The sequence below is a fragment of the Lactuca serriola genome, chromosome 1 (genome assembly GCF_051521515.1).
Source record: "Lactuca serriola cultivar US96UC23 chromosome 1, Lser_US96UC23_V15, whole genome shotgun sequence".
Taxonomy (NCBI): Eukaryota; Viridiplantae; Streptophyta; class Magnoliopsida; order Asterales; family Asteraceae; genus Lactuca; species Lactuca serriola.
This window is the reverse complement of record NC_136408.1, coordinates 203,170,314-203,184,168: the sequence shown is the minus strand read 5'-3', so window position 1 is coordinate 203,184,168 and position 13,855 is coordinate 203,170,314. Positions and strand designations below refer to the sequence as shown.

The 13,855-nt window shown below is 47.9% G+C and overlaps 39 non-coding genes and 1 pseudogene across 39 annotated transcripts; all 40 read left to right on the top strand.

Annotated features, from left to right (window-relative positions):
- Window positions 1-14: 14 nt before the first annotated feature.
- Window positions 15-133, top strand: LOC145080911 (5S ribosomal RNA). Its single transcript, XR_013695483.1, has one exon. It is a non-coding gene; the product is annotated as a 5S ribosomal RNA (ribosomal RNA).
- Window positions 134-364: 231 nt separating this feature from the next.
- On the top strand, window positions 365-483 carry LOC145085594 (5S ribosomal RNA). Its single transcript, XR_013699988.1, has one exon. It is a non-coding gene; the product is annotated as a 5S ribosomal RNA (ribosomal RNA).
- Window positions 484-715: 232 nt separating this feature from the next.
- Window positions 716-834, top strand: LOC145080909 (5S ribosomal RNA). Its single transcript, XR_013695482.1, has one exon. It is a non-coding gene; the product is annotated as a 5S ribosomal RNA (ribosomal RNA).
- A 232-nt stretch (window positions 835-1,066) lies between these two features.
- On the top strand, window positions 1,067-1,185 carry LOC145080907 (5S ribosomal RNA). Its single transcript, XR_013695480.1, has one exon. It is a non-coding gene; the product is annotated as a 5S ribosomal RNA (ribosomal RNA).
- A 231-nt stretch (window positions 1,186-1,416) lies between these two features.
- LOC145082974 (5S ribosomal RNA) lies at window positions 1,417-1,535 on the top strand. Its single transcript, XR_013697470.1, has one exon. It is a non-coding gene; the product is annotated as a 5S ribosomal RNA (ribosomal RNA).
- Window positions 1,536-1,767: 232 nt separating this feature from the next.
- Window positions 1,768-1,886, top strand: LOC145083805 (5S ribosomal RNA). The gene has a single exon (XR_013698265.1). It is a non-coding gene; the product is annotated as a 5S ribosomal RNA (ribosomal RNA).
- A 232-nt stretch (window positions 1,887-2,118) lies between these two features.
- LOC145080906 (5S ribosomal RNA) lies at window positions 2,119-2,237 on the top strand. The gene has a single exon (XR_013695479.1). It is a non-coding gene; the product is annotated as a 5S ribosomal RNA (ribosomal RNA).
- Window positions 2,238-2,468: 231 nt separating this feature from the next.
- Window positions 2,469-2,587, top strand: LOC145085593 (5S ribosomal RNA). Its single transcript, XR_013699987.1, has one exon. It is a non-coding gene; the product is annotated as a 5S ribosomal RNA (ribosomal RNA).
- Window positions 2,588-2,819: 232 nt separating this feature from the next.
- On the top strand, window positions 2,820-2,938 carry LOC145080905 (5S ribosomal RNA). The gene has a single exon (XR_013695478.1). It is a non-coding gene; the product is annotated as a 5S ribosomal RNA (ribosomal RNA).
- A 232-nt stretch (window positions 2,939-3,170) lies between these two features.
- LOC145080904 (5S ribosomal RNA) lies at window positions 3,171-3,289 on the top strand. Its single transcript, XR_013695476.1, has one exon. It is a non-coding gene; the product is annotated as a 5S ribosomal RNA (ribosomal RNA).
- Window positions 3,290-3,520: 231 nt separating this feature from the next.
- Window positions 3,521-3,639, top strand: LOC145080903 (5S ribosomal RNA). Its single transcript, XR_013695475.1, has one exon. It is a non-coding gene; the product is annotated as a 5S ribosomal RNA (ribosomal RNA).
- Window positions 3,640-3,870: 231 nt separating this feature from the next.
- On the top strand, window positions 3,871-3,989 carry LOC145083804 (5S ribosomal RNA). Its single transcript, XR_013698264.1, has one exon. It is a non-coding gene; the product is annotated as a 5S ribosomal RNA (ribosomal RNA).
- A 232-nt stretch (window positions 3,990-4,221) lies between these two features.
- On the top strand, window positions 4,222-4,340 carry LOC145080902 (5S ribosomal RNA). Its single transcript, XR_013695474.1, has one exon. It is a non-coding gene; the product is annotated as a 5S ribosomal RNA (ribosomal RNA).
- Window positions 4,341-4,571: 231 nt separating this feature from the next.
- On the top strand, window positions 4,572-4,690 carry LOC145085592 (5S ribosomal RNA). Its single transcript, XR_013699986.1, has one exon. It is a non-coding gene; the product is annotated as a 5S ribosomal RNA (ribosomal RNA).
- Window positions 4,691-4,922: 232 nt separating this feature from the next.
- On the top strand, window positions 4,923-5,041 carry LOC145085073 (5S ribosomal RNA). The gene has a single exon (XR_013699488.1). It is a non-coding gene; the product is annotated as a 5S ribosomal RNA (ribosomal RNA).
- A 232-nt stretch (window positions 5,042-5,273) lies between these two features.
- LOC145080901 (5S ribosomal RNA) lies at window positions 5,274-5,392 on the top strand. Its single transcript, XR_013695473.1, has one exon. It is a non-coding gene; the product is annotated as a 5S ribosomal RNA (ribosomal RNA).
- Window positions 5,393-5,624: 232 nt separating this feature from the next.
- LOC145083802 (5S ribosomal RNA) lies at window positions 5,625-5,743 on the top strand. Its single transcript, XR_013698262.1, has one exon. It is a non-coding gene; the product is annotated as a 5S ribosomal RNA (ribosomal RNA).
- Window positions 5,744-5,975: 232 nt separating this feature from the next.
- On the top strand, window positions 5,976-6,094 carry LOC145085591 (5S ribosomal RNA). The gene has a single exon (XR_013699985.1). It is a non-coding gene; the product is annotated as a 5S ribosomal RNA (ribosomal RNA).
- A 241-nt stretch (window positions 6,095-6,335) lies between these two features.
- On the top strand, window positions 6,336-6,435 carry LOC145080451 (5S ribosomal RNA; annotated as a pseudogene).
- A 242-nt stretch (window positions 6,436-6,677) lies between these two features.
- On the top strand, window positions 6,678-6,796 carry LOC145083759 (5S ribosomal RNA). The gene has a single exon (XR_013698220.1). It is a non-coding gene; the product is annotated as a 5S ribosomal RNA (ribosomal RNA).
- Window positions 6,797-7,028: 232 nt separating this feature from the next.
- LOC145073050 (5S ribosomal RNA) lies at window positions 7,029-7,147 on the top strand. The gene has a single exon (XR_013691221.1). It is a non-coding gene; the product is annotated as a 5S ribosomal RNA (ribosomal RNA).
- Window positions 7,148-7,379: 232 nt separating this feature from the next.
- Window positions 7,380-7,498, top strand: LOC145082973 (5S ribosomal RNA). Its single transcript, XR_013697469.1, has one exon. It is a non-coding gene; the product is annotated as a 5S ribosomal RNA (ribosomal RNA).
- Window positions 7,499-7,730: 232 nt separating this feature from the next.
- Window positions 7,731-7,849, top strand: LOC145080900 (5S ribosomal RNA). Its single transcript, XR_013695472.1, has one exon. It is a non-coding gene; the product is annotated as a 5S ribosomal RNA (ribosomal RNA).
- A 232-nt stretch (window positions 7,850-8,081) lies between these two features.
- LOC145083243 (5S ribosomal RNA) lies at window positions 8,082-8,200 on the top strand. The gene has a single exon (XR_013697722.1). It is a non-coding gene; the product is annotated as a 5S ribosomal RNA (ribosomal RNA).
- Window positions 8,201-8,431: 231 nt separating this feature from the next.
- LOC145082972 (5S ribosomal RNA) lies at window positions 8,432-8,550 on the top strand. The gene has a single exon (XR_013697468.1). It is a non-coding gene; the product is annotated as a 5S ribosomal RNA (ribosomal RNA).
- Window positions 8,551-8,782: 232 nt separating this feature from the next.
- On the top strand, window positions 8,783-8,901 carry LOC145080898 (5S ribosomal RNA). The gene has a single exon (XR_013695471.1). It is a non-coding gene; the product is annotated as a 5S ribosomal RNA (ribosomal RNA).
- A 232-nt stretch (window positions 8,902-9,133) lies between these two features.
- LOC145083801 (5S ribosomal RNA) lies at window positions 9,134-9,252 on the top strand. Its single transcript, XR_013698261.1, has one exon. It is a non-coding gene; the product is annotated as a 5S ribosomal RNA (ribosomal RNA).
- Window positions 9,253-9,484: 232 nt separating this feature from the next.
- LOC145073481 (5S ribosomal RNA) lies at window positions 9,485-9,603 on the top strand. The gene has a single exon (XR_013691392.1). It is a non-coding gene; the product is annotated as a 5S ribosomal RNA (ribosomal RNA).
- A 232-nt stretch (window positions 9,604-9,835) lies between these two features.
- Window positions 9,836-9,954, top strand: LOC145085331 (5S ribosomal RNA). Its single transcript, XR_013699734.1, has one exon. It is a non-coding gene; the product is annotated as a 5S ribosomal RNA (ribosomal RNA).
- A 232-nt stretch (window positions 9,955-10,186) lies between these two features.
- LOC145080897 (5S ribosomal RNA) lies at window positions 10,187-10,305 on the top strand. The gene has a single exon (XR_013695470.1). It is a non-coding gene; the product is annotated as a 5S ribosomal RNA (ribosomal RNA).
- A 232-nt stretch (window positions 10,306-10,537) lies between these two features.
- LOC145085590 (5S ribosomal RNA) lies at window positions 10,538-10,656 on the top strand. Its single transcript, XR_013699984.1, has one exon. It is a non-coding gene; the product is annotated as a 5S ribosomal RNA (ribosomal RNA).
- A 232-nt stretch (window positions 10,657-10,888) lies between these two features.
- On the top strand, window positions 10,889-11,007 carry LOC145082971 (5S ribosomal RNA). Its single transcript, XR_013697467.1, has one exon. It is a non-coding gene; the product is annotated as a 5S ribosomal RNA (ribosomal RNA).
- Window positions 11,008-11,239: 232 nt separating this feature from the next.
- On the top strand, window positions 11,240-11,358 carry LOC145080895 (5S ribosomal RNA). The gene has a single exon (XR_013695468.1). It is a non-coding gene; the product is annotated as a 5S ribosomal RNA (ribosomal RNA).
- Window positions 11,359-11,590: 232 nt separating this feature from the next.
- LOC145083242 (5S ribosomal RNA) lies at window positions 11,591-11,709 on the top strand. The gene has a single exon (XR_013697721.1). It is a non-coding gene; the product is annotated as a 5S ribosomal RNA (ribosomal RNA).
- Window positions 11,710-11,939: 230 nt separating this feature from the next.
- Window positions 11,940-12,058, top strand: LOC145082970 (5S ribosomal RNA). The gene has a single exon (XR_013697466.1). It is a non-coding gene; the product is annotated as a 5S ribosomal RNA (ribosomal RNA).
- A 232-nt stretch (window positions 12,059-12,290) lies between these two features.
- LOC145080894 (5S ribosomal RNA) lies at window positions 12,291-12,409 on the top strand. The gene has a single exon (XR_013695467.1). It is a non-coding gene; the product is annotated as a 5S ribosomal RNA (ribosomal RNA).
- Window positions 12,410-12,641: 232 nt separating this feature from the next.
- LOC145083239 (5S ribosomal RNA) lies at window positions 12,642-12,760 on the top strand. Its single transcript, XR_013697719.1, has one exon. It is a non-coding gene; the product is annotated as a 5S ribosomal RNA (ribosomal RNA).
- Window positions 12,761-12,990: 230 nt separating this feature from the next.
- Window positions 12,991-13,109, top strand: LOC145083322 (5S ribosomal RNA). The gene has a single exon (XR_013697797.1). It is a non-coding gene; the product is annotated as a 5S ribosomal RNA (ribosomal RNA).
- Window positions 13,110-13,341: 232 nt separating this feature from the next.
- On the top strand, window positions 13,342-13,460 carry LOC145082969 (5S ribosomal RNA). The gene has a single exon (XR_013697465.1). It is a non-coding gene; the product is annotated as a 5S ribosomal RNA (ribosomal RNA).
- A 232-nt stretch (window positions 13,461-13,692) lies between these two features.
- LOC145083342 (5S ribosomal RNA) lies at window positions 13,693-13,811 on the top strand. Its single transcript, XR_013697816.1, has one exon. It is a non-coding gene; the product is annotated as a 5S ribosomal RNA (ribosomal RNA).
- The last annotated feature ends 44 nt before the right edge of the window (window positions 13,812-13,855 follow it).

Here is a 13,855-nt window from a genome sequence, read left to right as displayed (position 1 = left end):
ATGGATAGTATTTCGGGTGCGATCATACCAGCACTAATGCACCGGATCCCATCAGAACTCCGCAGTTAAGCGTGCTTGGGCGAGAGTAGTACTAGGATGGGTGACCCCCTGGGAAGTCCTCGTGTTGCACCCCCCTTTTTCGTTGTCCGTTTTCGTTTTTTTAGATTTTACGTGCGGTTTTTTTGCTTTTTTTCCTTTCTTTCTTGCTATTTCTATGCTCGGGTGCCCTCCGGTTCATGGTTGATGCTTTTCGTATTTTTGGAACGGAGCCGATCGGTCACGTGGGTCCCACGCCCCGCGTACCAAAACAAAGGAGGTTCTGCGTCTTGTAACACATAAAAACAATAAACATGGATAGTATTTCGGGTGCGATCATACATGCACTAATGCACCGGATCCCATCAGAACTCCGCAGTTAAGCGTGCTTGGGCGAAAGTAGTACTAGGATGGGTGACCCCCTGGGAAGTCCTCGTGTTGCACCCTCCTTTTTCGTTGTCCGTTTGCGTTTTTTTAGATTTTACGTGCGGTTTTTTTTGCTTTTTTTCCTTTCTTTCTTGCTATTTCTATGCTCGGGTGCCCTCCGGTTCATGGTTGATGCTTTTCGTATTTTTGGAACGGAGCCGATCGGTCACGTGGGTCCCACGCCCCGCGTACCAAAACAAAGGAGGTTCTGCGTCTTGTAACACATAAAAACAATAAACATGGATAGTATTTCGGGTGCGATCATACCAGCACTAATGCACCGGATCCCATCAGAACTCCGCAGTTAAGCGTGCTTGGGCGAGAGTAGTACTAGGATGGGTGACCCCCTGGGAAGTCCTCGTGTTGCACCCCCCTTTTTCGTTGTCCGTTTGCGTTTTTTTAGATTTTACGTGCGGTTTTTTTTGCTTTTTTTCCTTTCTTTCTTGCTATTTCTATGCTCGGGTGCCCTCCGGTTCATGGTTGATGCTTTTCGTATTTTTGGAACGGAGCCGATCGGTCACGTGGGTCCCACGCCCCGCGTACCAAAACAAAGGAGGTTCTGCGTCTTGTAACACATAAAAACAATAAACATGGATAGTATTTCGGGTGCGATCATACCAGCACTAATGCACCGGATCCCATCAGAACTCCGCAGTTAAGCGTGCTTGGGCGAGAGTAGTACTAGGATGGGTGACCCCCTGGGAAGTCCTCGTGTTGCACCCCCCTTTTTCGTTGTCCGTTTGCGTTTTTTTAGATTTTACGTGCAGTTTTTTTGCTTTTTTTCCTTTCTTTCTTGCTATTTCTATGCTCGGGTGCCCTCCGGTTCATGGTTGATGCTTTTCGTATTTTTGGAACGGAGCCGATCGGTCACGTGGGTCCCACGCCCCGCGTACCAAAACAAAGGAGGTTCTGCGTCTTGTAACACATAAAAACATTAAACATGGATAGTATTTCGGGTGCGATCATACCAGCACTAATGCACCGGATCCCATCAGAACTCCGCAGTTAAGCGTGCTTGGGCGAGAGTAGTACTAGGATGGGTGACCCCCTGGGAAGTCCTCGTGTTGCACCCTCCTTTTTCGTTGTCCGTTTGCGTTTTTTTAGATTTTACGTGCGGTTTTTTTTGCTTTTTTTCCTTTCTTTCTTGCTATTTCTATGCTCGGGTGCCCTCCGGTTCATGGTTGATGCTTTTCGTATTTTTGGAACGGAGCCGATCGGTCACGTGGGTCCCACGCCCCGCGTACCAAAACAAAGGAGGTTCTACGTCTTGTAACACATAAAAACATTAAACATGGATAGTATTTCGGGTGCGATCATACCAGCACTAATGCACCGGATCCCATCAGAACTCCGCAGTTAAACGTGCTTGGGCGAGAGTAGTACTAGGATGGGTGACCCCCTGGGAAGTCCTCGTGTTGCATCCCCTTTTTCGTTGTCCGTTTGCGTTTTTTTAGATTTTACGTGACGTTTTTTTTGCTTTTTTTTCCTTTCTTTCTTGCTATTTCTATGCTCGGGTGCCCTCCGGTTCATGGTTGATGCTTTTCGTATTTTTGGAACGGAGCCGATCGGTCACGTGGGTCCCACGCCCCGCGTACCAAAACAAAGGAGGTTCTGCGTCTTGTAACACATAAAAACAATAAACATGGATAGTATTTCGGGTGCGATCATACCAGCACTAATGCACCGGATCCCATCAGAACTCCGCAGTTAAGCGTGCTTGGGCGAGAGTAGTACTAGGATGGGTGACCCCCTGGGAAGTCCTCGTGTTGCACCCCCCTTTTTCGTTGTCCGTTTTCGTTTTTTTAGATTTTACGTGCGGTTTTTTTGCTTTTTTTCCTTTCTTTCTTGCTATTTCTATGCTCGGGTGCCCTCCGGTTCATGGTTGATGCTTTTCGTATTTTTGGAACGGAGCCGATCGGTCACGTGGGTCCCACGCCCCGCGTACCAAAACAAAGGAGGTTCTGCGTCTTGTAACACATAAAAACAATAAACATGGATAGTATTTCGGGTGCGATCATACATGCACTAATGCACCGGATCCCATCAGAACTCCGCAGTTAAGCGTGCTTGGGCGAAAGTAGTACTAGGATGGGTGACCCCCTGGGAAGTCCTCGTGTTGCACCCTCCTTTTTCGTTGTCCGTTTGCGTTTTTTTAGATTTTACGTGCGGTTTTTTTTGCTTTTTTTCCTTTCTTTCTTGCTATTTCTATGCTCGGGTGCCCTCCGGTTCATGGTTGATGCTTTTCGTATTTTTGGAACGGAGCCGATCGGTCACGTGGGTCCCACGCCCCGCGTACCAAAACAAAGGAGGTTCTGCGTCTTGTAACACATAAAAACAATAAACATGGATAGTATTTCGGGTGCGATCATACCAGCACTAATGCACCGGATCCCATCAGAACTCCGCAGTTAAGCGTGCTTGGGCGAGAGTAGTACTAGGATGGGTGACCCCCTGGGAAGTCCTCGTGTTGCACCCCCCTTTTTCGTTGTCCGTTTGCGTTTTTTTAGATTTTACGTGCGGTTTTTTTTGCTTTTTTTCCTTTCTTTCTTGCTATTTCTATGCTCGGGTGCCCTCCGGTTCATGGTTGATGCTTTTCGTATTTTTGGAACGGAGCCGATCGGTCACGTGGGTCCCACGCCCCGCGTACCAAAACAAAGGAGGTTCTGCGTCTTGTAACACATAAAAACAATAAACATGGATAGTATTTCGGGTGCGATCATACCAGCACTAATGCACCGGATCCCATCAGAACTCCGCAGTTAAGCGTGCTTGGGCGAGAGTAGTACTAGGATGGGTGACCCCCTGGGAAGTCCTCGTGTTGCACCCCCCTTTTTCGTTGTCCGTTTGCGTTTTTTTAGATTTTACGTGCGGTTTTTTTGCTTTTTTTCCTTTCTTTCTTGCTATTTCTATGCTCGGGTGCCCTCCGGTTCATGGTTGATGCTTTTCGTATTTTTGGAACGGAGCCGATCGGTCACGTGGGTCCCACGCCCCGCGTACCAAAACAAAGGAGGTTCTGCGTCTTGTAACACATAAAAACAATAAACATGGATAGTATTTCGGGTGCGATCATACCAGCACTAATGCACCGGATCCCATCAGAACTCCGCAGTTAAGCGTGCTTGGGCGAGAGTAGTACTAGGATGGGTGACCCCCTGGGAAGTCCTCGTGTTGCACCCCCCTTTTTCGTTGTCCGTTTTCGTTTTTTTAGATTTTACGTGCGGTTTTTTTGCTTTTTTTCCTTTCTTTCTTGCTATTTCTATGCTCGGGTGCCCTCCGGTTCATGGTTGATGCTTTTCGTATTTTTGGAACGGAGCCGATCGGTCACGTGGGTCCCACGCCCCGCGTACCAAAACAAAGGAGGTTCTGCGTCTTGTAACACATAAAAACAATAAACATGGATAGTATTTCGGGTGCGATCATACCAGCACTAATGCACCGGATCCCATCAGAACTCCGCAGTTAAACGTGCTTGGGCGAGAGTAGTACTAGGATGGGTGACCCCCTGGGAAGTCCTCGTGTTGCATCCCCTTTTTCGTTGTCCGTTTGCGTTTTTTTAGATTTTACGTGACGTTTTTTTTGCTTTTTTTTCCTTTCTTTCTTGCTATTTCTATGCTCGGGTGCCCTCCGGTTCATGGTTGATGCTTTTCGTATTTTTGGAACGGAGCCGATCGGTCACGTGGGTCCCACGCCCCGCGTACCAAAACAAAGGAGGTTCTGCGTCTTGTAACACATAAAAACAATAAACATGGATAGTATTTCGGGTGCGATCATACCAGCACTAATGCACCGGATCCCATCAGAACTCCGCAGTTAAGCGTGCTTGGGCGAGAGTAGTACTAGGATGGGTGACCCCCTGGGAAGTCCTCGTGTTGCACCCCCCTTTTTCGTTGTCCGTTTTCGTTTTTTTAGATTTTACGTGCGGTTTTTTTGCTTTTTTTCCTTTCTTTCTTGCTATTTCTATGCTCGGGTGCCCTCCGGTTCATGGTTGATGCTTTTCGTATTTTTGGAACGGAGCCAATCGGTCACGTGGGTCCCACGCCCCGCGTACCAAAACAAAGGAGGTTCTGCGTCTTGTAACACATAAAAACAATAAACATGGATAGTATTTCGGGTGCGATCATACATGCACTAATGCACCGGATCCCATCAGAACTCCGCAGTTAAGCGTGCTTGGGCGAAAGTAGTACTAGGATGGGTGACCCCCTGGGAAGTCCTCGTGTTGCACCCTCCTTTTTCGTTGTCCGTTTGCGTTTTTTTAGATTTTACGTGCGGTTTTTTTTGCTTTTTTTCCTTTCTTTCTTGCTATTTCTATGCTCGGGTGCCCTCCGGTTCATGGTTGATGCTTTTCGTATTTTTGGAACGGAGCCGATCGGTCACGTGGGTCCCACGCCCCGCGTACCAAAACAAAGGAGGTTCTGCGTCTTGTAACACATAAAAACAATAAACATGGATAGTATTTCGGGTGCGATCATACCAGCACTAATGTACCGGATCCCATCAGAACTCCGCAGTTAAGCTTGCTTGGGCGAGAGTAGTACTAGGATGGGTGACCCCCTGGGAAGTCCTCGTGTTGCACCCTCCTTTTTCGTTGTCCGTTTGCGTTTTTTTAGATTTTACGTGCGGTTTTTTTTGCTTTTTTTCCTTTCTTTCTTGCTATTTCTATGCTCGGGTGCCCTCCGGTTCATGGTTGATGCTTTTCGTATTTTTGGAACGGAGCCGATCGGTCACGTGGGTCCCACGCCCCGCGTACCAAAACAAAGGAGGTTCTGCGTCTTGTAACACATAAAAACATTAAACATGGATAGTATTTCGGGTGCGATCATACCAGCACTAATGCACCGGATCCCATCAGAACTCCGCAGTTAAGCGTGCTTGGGCGAGAGTAGTACTAGGATGGGTGACCCCCTGGGAAGTCCTCGTGTTGCACCCCCCTTTTTCGTTGTCCGTTTGCGTTTTTTTAGATTTTACGTGCGGTTTTTTTTGCTTTTTTTCCTTTCTTTCTTGCTATTTCTATGCTCGGGTGCCCTCCGGTTCATGGTTGATGCTTTTCGTATTTTTGGAACGGAGCCGATCGGTCACGTGGGTCCCACGCCCCGCGTACCAAAACAAAGGAGGTTCTGCGTCTTGTAACACATAAAAACAATAAACATGGATAGTATTTCGGGTGCGATCATACCAGCACTAATGCACCGGATCCCATCAGAACTCCGCAGTTAAACGTGCTTGGGCGAGAGTAGTACTAGGATGGGTGACCCCCTGGGAAGTCCTCGTGTTGCATCCCCTTTTTCGTTGTCCGTTTGCGTTTTTTTAGATTTTACGTGACGTTTTTTTTGCTTTTTTTTCCTTTCTTTCTTGCTATTTCTATGCTCGGGTGCCCTCCGGTTCATGGTTGATGCTTTTCGTATTTTTGGAACGGAGCCGATCGGTCACGTGGGTCCCACGCCCCGCGTACCAAAACAAAGGAGGTTCTGCGTCTTGTAACACATAAAAACAATAAACATGGATAGTATTTCGGGTGCGATCATACATGCACTAATGCACCGGATCCCATCAGAACTCCGCAGTTAAGCGTGCTTGGGCGAAAGTAGTACTAGGATGGGTGACCCCCTGGGAAGTCCTCGTGTTGCACCCTCCTTTTTCGTTGTCCGTTTGCGTTTTTTTAGATTTTACGTGACGTTTTTTTTGCTTTTTTTCCTTTCTTTCTTGCTATTTCTATGCTCGGGTGCCCTCCGGTTCATGGTTGATGCTTTTCGTATTTTTGGAACGGAGCCGATCGGTCACGTGGGTCCCACGCCCCGCGTACCAAAACAAAGGAGGTTCTGCGTCTTGTAACACATAAAAACAATAAACATGGATAGTATTTCGGGTGCGATCATACCAGCACTAATGCACCGGATCCCATCAGAACTCCACAGTTAAGCGTGCTTGGGCGAGAGTAGTACTAGGATGGGTGACCCCCTGGGAGGGGTGCGCTCATGACCAGCACTAATGCTCCGGTATCCCATCAGGAACTCCACAGTTAAGCGTGCTTGGGCGAGAGTAGTACTAGGCTTGGGTGACCCCCTGGGCTCGGGTGCCCTCCGGTTCATGGTTGATGCTTTTCGTATTTTTGGAACGGAGCCGATCGGTCACGTGGGTCCCACGCCCCGCGTACCAAAACAAAGGAGGTTCTGCGTCTTGTAACACATAAAAACATTAAACATGGATAGTATTTCGGGTGCGATCATACCAGCACTAATGCACCGGATCCCATCAGAACTCCACAGTTAAGCGTGCTTGGGCGAGAGTAGTACTAGGATGGGTGACCCCCTGGGAAGTCCTCGTGTTGCACCCCCCTTTTTCGTTGTCCGTTTGCGTTTTTTTAGATTTTACGTGCGGTTTTTTTTGCTTTTTTTCCTTTCTTTCTTGCTATTTCTATGCTCGGGTGCCCTCCGGTTCATGGTTGATGCTTTTCGTATTTTTGGAACGGAGCCGATCGGTCACGTGGGTCCCACGCCCCGCGTACCAAAACAAAGGAGGTTCTGCGTCTTGTAACACATAAAAACAATAAACATGGATAGTATTTCGGGTGCGATCATACATGCACTAATGCACTGGATCCCATCAGAACTCCGCAGTTAAGCGTGCTTGGGCGAAAGTAGTACTAGGATGGGTGACCCCCTGGGAAGTCCTCGTGTTGCACCCTCCTTTTTCGTTGTCCGTTTGCGTTTTTTTAGATTTTACGTGCGGTTTTTTTTGCTTTTTTTCCTTTCTTTCTTGCTATTTCTATGCTCGGGTGCCCTCCGGTTCATGGTTGATGCTTTTCGTATTTTTGGAACGGAGCCGATCGGTCACGTGGGTCCCACGCCCCGCGTACCAAAACAAAGGAGGTTCTGCGTCTTGTAACACATAAAAACAATAAACATGGATAGTATTTCGGGTGCGATCATACCAGCACTAATGCACCGGATCCCATCAGAACTCCGCAGTTAAGCGTGCTTGGGCGAGAGTAGTACTAGGATGGGTGACCCCCTGGGAAGTCCTCGTGTTGCACCCTCCTTTTTCGTTGTCCGTTTGCGTTTTTTTAGATTTTACGTGCGGTTTTTTTTGCTTTTTTTCCTTTCTTTCTTGCTATTTCTATGCTCGGGTGCCCTCCGGTTCATGGTTGATGCTTTTCGTATTTTTGGAACGGAGCCGATCGGTCACGTGGGTCCCACGCCCCGCGTACCAAAACAAAGGAGGTTCTGCGTCTTGTAACACATAAAAACAATAAACATGGATAGTATTTCGGGTGCGATCATACCAGCACTAATGCACCGGATCCCATCAGAACTCCGCAGTTAAGCGTGCTTGGGCGAGAGTAGTACTAGGATGGGTGACCCCCTGGGAAGTCCTCGTGTTGCACCCCCCTTTTTCGTTGTCCGTTTGCGTTTTTTTAGATTTTACGTGCGGTTTTTTTTGCTTTTTTTCCTTTCTTTCTTGCTATTTCTATGCTCGGGTGCCCTCCGGTTCATGGTTGATGCTTTTCGTATTTTTGGAACGGAGCCGATCGGTCACGTGGGTCCCACGCCCCGCGTACCAAAACAAAGGAGGTTCTGCGTCTTGTAACACATAAAAACAATAAACATGGATAGTATTTCGGGTGCGATCATACCAGCACTAATGCACCGGATCCCATCAGAACTCCGCAGTTAAACGTGCTTGGGCGAGAGTAGTACTAGGATGGGTGACCCCCTGGGAAGTCCTCGTGTTGCACCCCCTTTTTCGTTGTCCGTTTGCGTTTTTTTAGATTTTACGTGCGGTTTTTTTTGCTTTTTTTCCTTTCTTTCTTGCTATTTCTATGCTCGGGTGCCCTCCGGTTCATGGTTGATGCTTTTCGTATTTTTGGTACGGAGCCGATCGGTCACGTGGGTCCCACGCCCCGCGTACCAAAACAAAGGAGGTTCTGCGTCTTGTAACACATAAAAACAATAAACATGGATAGTGTTTCGGGTGCGATCATACCAGCACTAATGCACCGGATCCCATCAGAACTCCGCAGTTAAGCGTGCTTGGGCGAGAGTAGTACTAGGATGGGTGACCCCCTGGGAAGTCCTCGTGTTGCACCCTCCTTTTTCGTTGTCCGTTTGCGTTTTTTTAGATTTTACGTGCGGTTTTTTTTGCTTTTTTTCCTTTCTTTCTTGCTATTTCTATGCTCGGGTGCCCTCCGGTTCATGGTTGATGCTTTTCGTATTTTTGGAACGGAGCCGATCGGTCACGTGGGTCCCACGCCCCGCGTACCAAAACAAAGGAGGTTCTGCGTCTTGTAACACATAAAAACATTAAACATGGATAGTATTTCGGGTGCGATCATACCAGCACTAATGCACCGGATCCCATCAGAACTCCGCAGTTAAGCGTGCTTGGGCGAGAGTAGTACTAGGATGGGTGACCCCCTGGGAAGTCCTCGTGTTGCACCCCCCTTTTTCGTTGTCCGTTTGCGTTTTTTTAGATTTTACGTGCGGTTTTTTTTGCTTTTTTTCCTTTCTTTCTTGCTATTTCTATGCTCGGGTGCCCTCCGGTTCATGGTTGATGCTTTTCGTATTTTTGGAACGGAGCCGATCGGTCACGTGGGTCCCACGCCCCGCGTACCAAAACAAAGGAGGTTCTGCGTCTTGTAACACATAAAAACAATAAACATGGATAGTATTTCGGGTGCGATCATACCAGCACTAATGCACCGGATCCCATCAGAACTCCGCAGTTAAACGTGCTTGGGCGAGAGTAGTACTAGGATGGGTGACCCCCTGGGAAGTCCTCGTGTTGCATCCCCTTTTTCGTTGTCCGTTTGCGTTTTTTTAGAGTTTACGTGACGTTTTTTTTGCTTTTTTTTCCTTTCTTTCTTGCTATTTCTATGCTCGGGTGCCCTCCGGTTCATGGTTGATGCTTTTCGTATTTTTGGAACGGAGCCGATCGGTCACGTGGGTCCCACGCCCCGCGTACCAAAACAAAGGAGGTTCTGCGTCTTGTAACACATAAAAACAATAAACATGGATAGTATTTCGGGTGCGATCATACATGCACTAATGCACCGGATCCCATCAGAACTCTGCAGTTAAGCGTGCTTGGGCGAAAGTAGTACTAGGATGGGTGACCCCCTGGGAAGTCCTCGTGTTGCACCCTCCTTTTTCGTTGTCCGTTTGCGTTTTTTTAGATTTTACGTGACGTTTTTTTTGCTTTTTTTCCTTTCTTTCTTGCTATTTCTATGCTCGGGTGCCCTCCGGTTCATGGTTGATGCTTTTCGTATTTTTGGAACGGAGCCGATCGGTCACGTGGGTCCCACGCCCCGCGTACCAAAACAAAGGAGGTTCTGCGTCTTGTAACACATAAAAACAATAAACATGGATAGTATTTCGGGTGCGATCATACCAGCACTAATGTACCGGATCCCATCAGAACTCCGCAGTTAAGCGTGCTTGGGTGAGAGTAGTATTAGGATGGGTGACCCCCTGGGAAGTCCTCGTGTTGCACCCTCCTTTTTCGTTGTCCGTTTGCGTTTTTTTAGATTTTACGTGCGGTTTTTTTTGCTTTTTTTCCTTTCTTTCTTGCTATTTCTATGCTCGGGTGCCCTCCGGTTCATGGTTGATGCTTTTCGTATTTTTGGAACGGAGCCGATCGGTCACGTGGGTCCCACGCCCCGCGTACCAAAACAAAGGAGGTTCTGCGTCTTGTAACACATAAAAACATTAAACATGGATAGTATTTCGGGTGCGATCATACCAGCACTAATGCACCGGATCCCATCAGAACTCCGCAGTTAAGCGTGCTTGGGCGAGAGTAGTACTAGGATGGGTGACCCCCTGGGAAGTCCTCGTGTTGCACCCCCCTTTTTCGTTGTCCGTTTGCGTTTTTTTAGATTTTACGTGCGGTTTTTTTTGCTTTTTTTCCTTTCTTTCTTGCTATTTCTATGCTCGGGTGCCCTCCGGTTCATGGTTGATGCTTTTCGTATTTTTGGAACGGAGCCGATCGGTCACGTGGGTCCCACGCCCCGCGTACCAAAACAAAGGAGGTTCTGCGTCTTGTAACACATAAAAACAATAAACATGGATAGTATTTCGGGTGCGATCATACATGCACTAATGCACCGGATCCCATCAGAACTCCGCAGTTAAGCGTGCTTGGGCGAAAGTAGTACTAGGATGGGTGACCCCCTGGGAAGTCCTCGTGTTGCACCCTCCTTTTTCGTTGTCCGTTTGCGTTTTTTTAGATTTTACGTGCGGTTTTTTTTGCTTTTTTTCCTTTCTTTCTTGCTATTTCTATGCTCGGGTGCCCTCCGGTTCATGGTTGATGCTTTTCGTATTTTTGGAACGGAGCCGATCGGTCACGTGGGTCCCACGCCCCGCGTACCAAAACAAAGGAGGTTCTGCGTCTTGTAACACATAAAAACAATAAACATGGATAGTGTTTCGGGTGCGATCATACCAGCACTAATGCACCGGATCCCATCAGAACTCCGCAGTTAAGCGTGCTTGGGCGAGAGTAGTACTAGGATGGGTGACCCCCTGGGAAGTCCTCGTGTTGCACCCTCCTTTTTCGTTGTCCGTTTGCGTTTTTTTAGATTTTACGTGCGGTTTTTTTTGCTTTTTTTCCTTTCTTTCTTGCTATTTCTATGCTCGGGTGCCCTCCGGTTCATGGTTGATGCTTTTCGTATTTTTGGAACGGAGCCGATCGGTCACGTGGGTCCCACGCCCCGCGTACCAAAACAAAGGAGGTTCTGCGTCTTGTAACACATAAAAACAATAAACATGGATAGTATTTCGGGTGCGATCATACCAGCACTAATGCACCGGATCCCATCAGAACTCCGCAGTTAAGCGTGCTTGGGCGAGAGTAGTACTAGGATGGGTGACCCCCTGGGAAGTCCTCGTGTTGCACCCCCCTTTTTCGTTGTCCGTTTGCGTTTTTTTAGATTTTACGTGCGGTTTTTTTTGCTTTTTTTCCTTTCTTTCTTGCTATTTCTATGCTCGGGTGCCCTCCGGTTCATGGTTGATGCTTTTCGTATTTTTGGAACGGAGCCGATCGGTCACGTGGGTCCCACGCCCCGCGTACCAAAACAAAGGAGGTTCTGCGTCTTGTAACACATAAAAACAATAAACATGGATAGTATTTCGGGTGCGATCATACCAGCACTAATGCACCGGATCCCATCAGAACTCCGCAGTTAAACGTGCTTGGGCGAGAGTAGTACTAGGATGGGTGACCCCCTGGGAAGTCCTCGTGTTGCACCCCCTTTTTCGTTGTCCGTTTGCGTTTTTTTAGATTTTACGTGCGGTTTTTTTGCTTTTTTTCCTTTCTTTCTTGCTATTTCTATGCTCGGGTGCCCTCCGGTTCATGGTTGATGCTTTTCGTATTTTTGGTACGGAGCCGATCGGTCACGTGGGTCCCACGCCCCGCGTACCAAAACAAAGGAGGTTCTGCGTCTTGTAACACATAAAAACAATAAACATGGATAGTGTTTCGGGTGCGATCATACCAGCACTAATGCACCGGATCCCATCAGAACTCCGCAGTTAAGCGTGCTTGGGCGAGAGTAGTACTAGGATGGGTGACCCCCTGGGAAGTCCTCGTGTTGCACCCTCCTTTTTCGTTGTCCGTTTGCGTTTTTTTAGATTTTACGTGCGGTTTTTTTTGCTTTTTTTCCTTTCTTTCTTGCTATTTCTATGCTCGGGTGCCCTCCGGTTCATGGTTGATGCTTTTCGTATTTTTGGAACGGAGCCGATCGGTCACGTGGGTCCCACGCCCCGCGTACCAAAACAAAGGAGGTTCTGCGTCTTGTAACACATAAAAACAATAAACATGGATAGTATTTCGGGTGCGATCATACCAGCACTAATGCACCGGATCCCATCAGAACTCCGCAGTTAAGCGTGCTTGGGCGAGAGTAGTACTAGGATGGGTGACCCCCTGGGAAGTCCTCGTGTTGCACCCCCCTTTTTCGTTGTCCGTTTGCGTTTTTTTAGATTTTACGTGCGGTTTTTTTTGCTTTTTTTCCTTTCTTTCTTGCTATTTCTATGCTCGGGTGCCCTCCGGTTCATGGTTGATGCTTTTCGTATTTTTGGAACGGAGCCGATCGGTCACGTGGGTCCCACGCCCCGCGTACCAAAACAAAGGAGGTTCTGCGTCTTGTAACACATAAAAACAATAAACATGGATAGTATTTCGGGTGCGATCATACCAGCACTAATGCACCGGATCCCATCAGAACTCCGCAGTTAAACGTGCTTGGGCGAGAGTAGTACTAGGATGGGTGACCCCCTGGGAAGTCCTCGTGTTGCACCCCCTTTTTCGTTGTCCGTTTGCGTTTTTTTAGATTTTACGTGCGGTTTTTTTGCTTTTTTTCCTTTCTTTCTTGCTATTTCTATGCTCGGGTGCCCTCCGGTTCATGGTTGATGCTTTTCGTATTTTTGGTACGGAGCCGATCGGTCACGTGGGTCCCACGCCCCGCGTACCAAAACAAAGGAGGTTCTGCGTCTTGTAACACATAAAAACAATAAACATGGATAGTATTTCGGGTGCGATCATACCAGCACTAATGCACCGGATCCCATCAGAACTCCGCAGTTAAACGTGCTTGGGCGAGAGTAGTACTAGGATGGGTGACCCCCTGGGAAGTCCTCGTGTTGCACCCTCCTTTTTCGTTGTCCGTTTGCGTTTTTTTAGATTTTACGTGCGGTTTTTTTTGCTTTTTTTCCTTTCTTTCTTGCTATTTCTATGCTCGGGTGCCCTCCGGTTCATGGTTGATGCTTTTCGTATTTTTGGAACGGAGCCGATCGGTCACGTGGGTCCCACGCCCCGCGTACCAAAACAAAGGAGGTTCTGCGTCTTGTAACACATAAAAACAATAAACATGGATAGTATTTCGGGTGCGATCATACCAGCACTAATGCACCGGATCCCATCAGAACTCCGCAGTTAAGCGTGCTTGGGCGAGAGTAGTACTAGGATGGGTGACCCCCTGGGAAGTCCTCGTGTTGCACCCTCCTTTTTCGTTGTCCGTTTGCGTTTTTTTAGATTTTACGTGCGGTTTTTTTTGCTTTTTTTCCTTTCTTTCTTGCTATTTCTATGCTCGGGTGCCCTCCGGTTCATGGTTGATGCTTTTCGTATTTTTGGAACGGAGCCGATCGGTCACGTGGGTCCCACGCCCCGCGTACCAAAACAAAGGAGGTTCTGCGTCTTGTAACACATAAAAACATTAAACATGGATAGTATTTCGGGTGCGATCATACCAGCACTAATGCACCGGATCCCATCAGAACTCCGCAGTTAAGCGTGCTTGGGCGAGAGTAGTACTAGGATGGGTGACCCCCTGTGAAGTCCTCGTGTTGCACCCCCCTTTTTCGTTGTCCGTTTGCCTTTTTTTAGATTTTACGTGCGG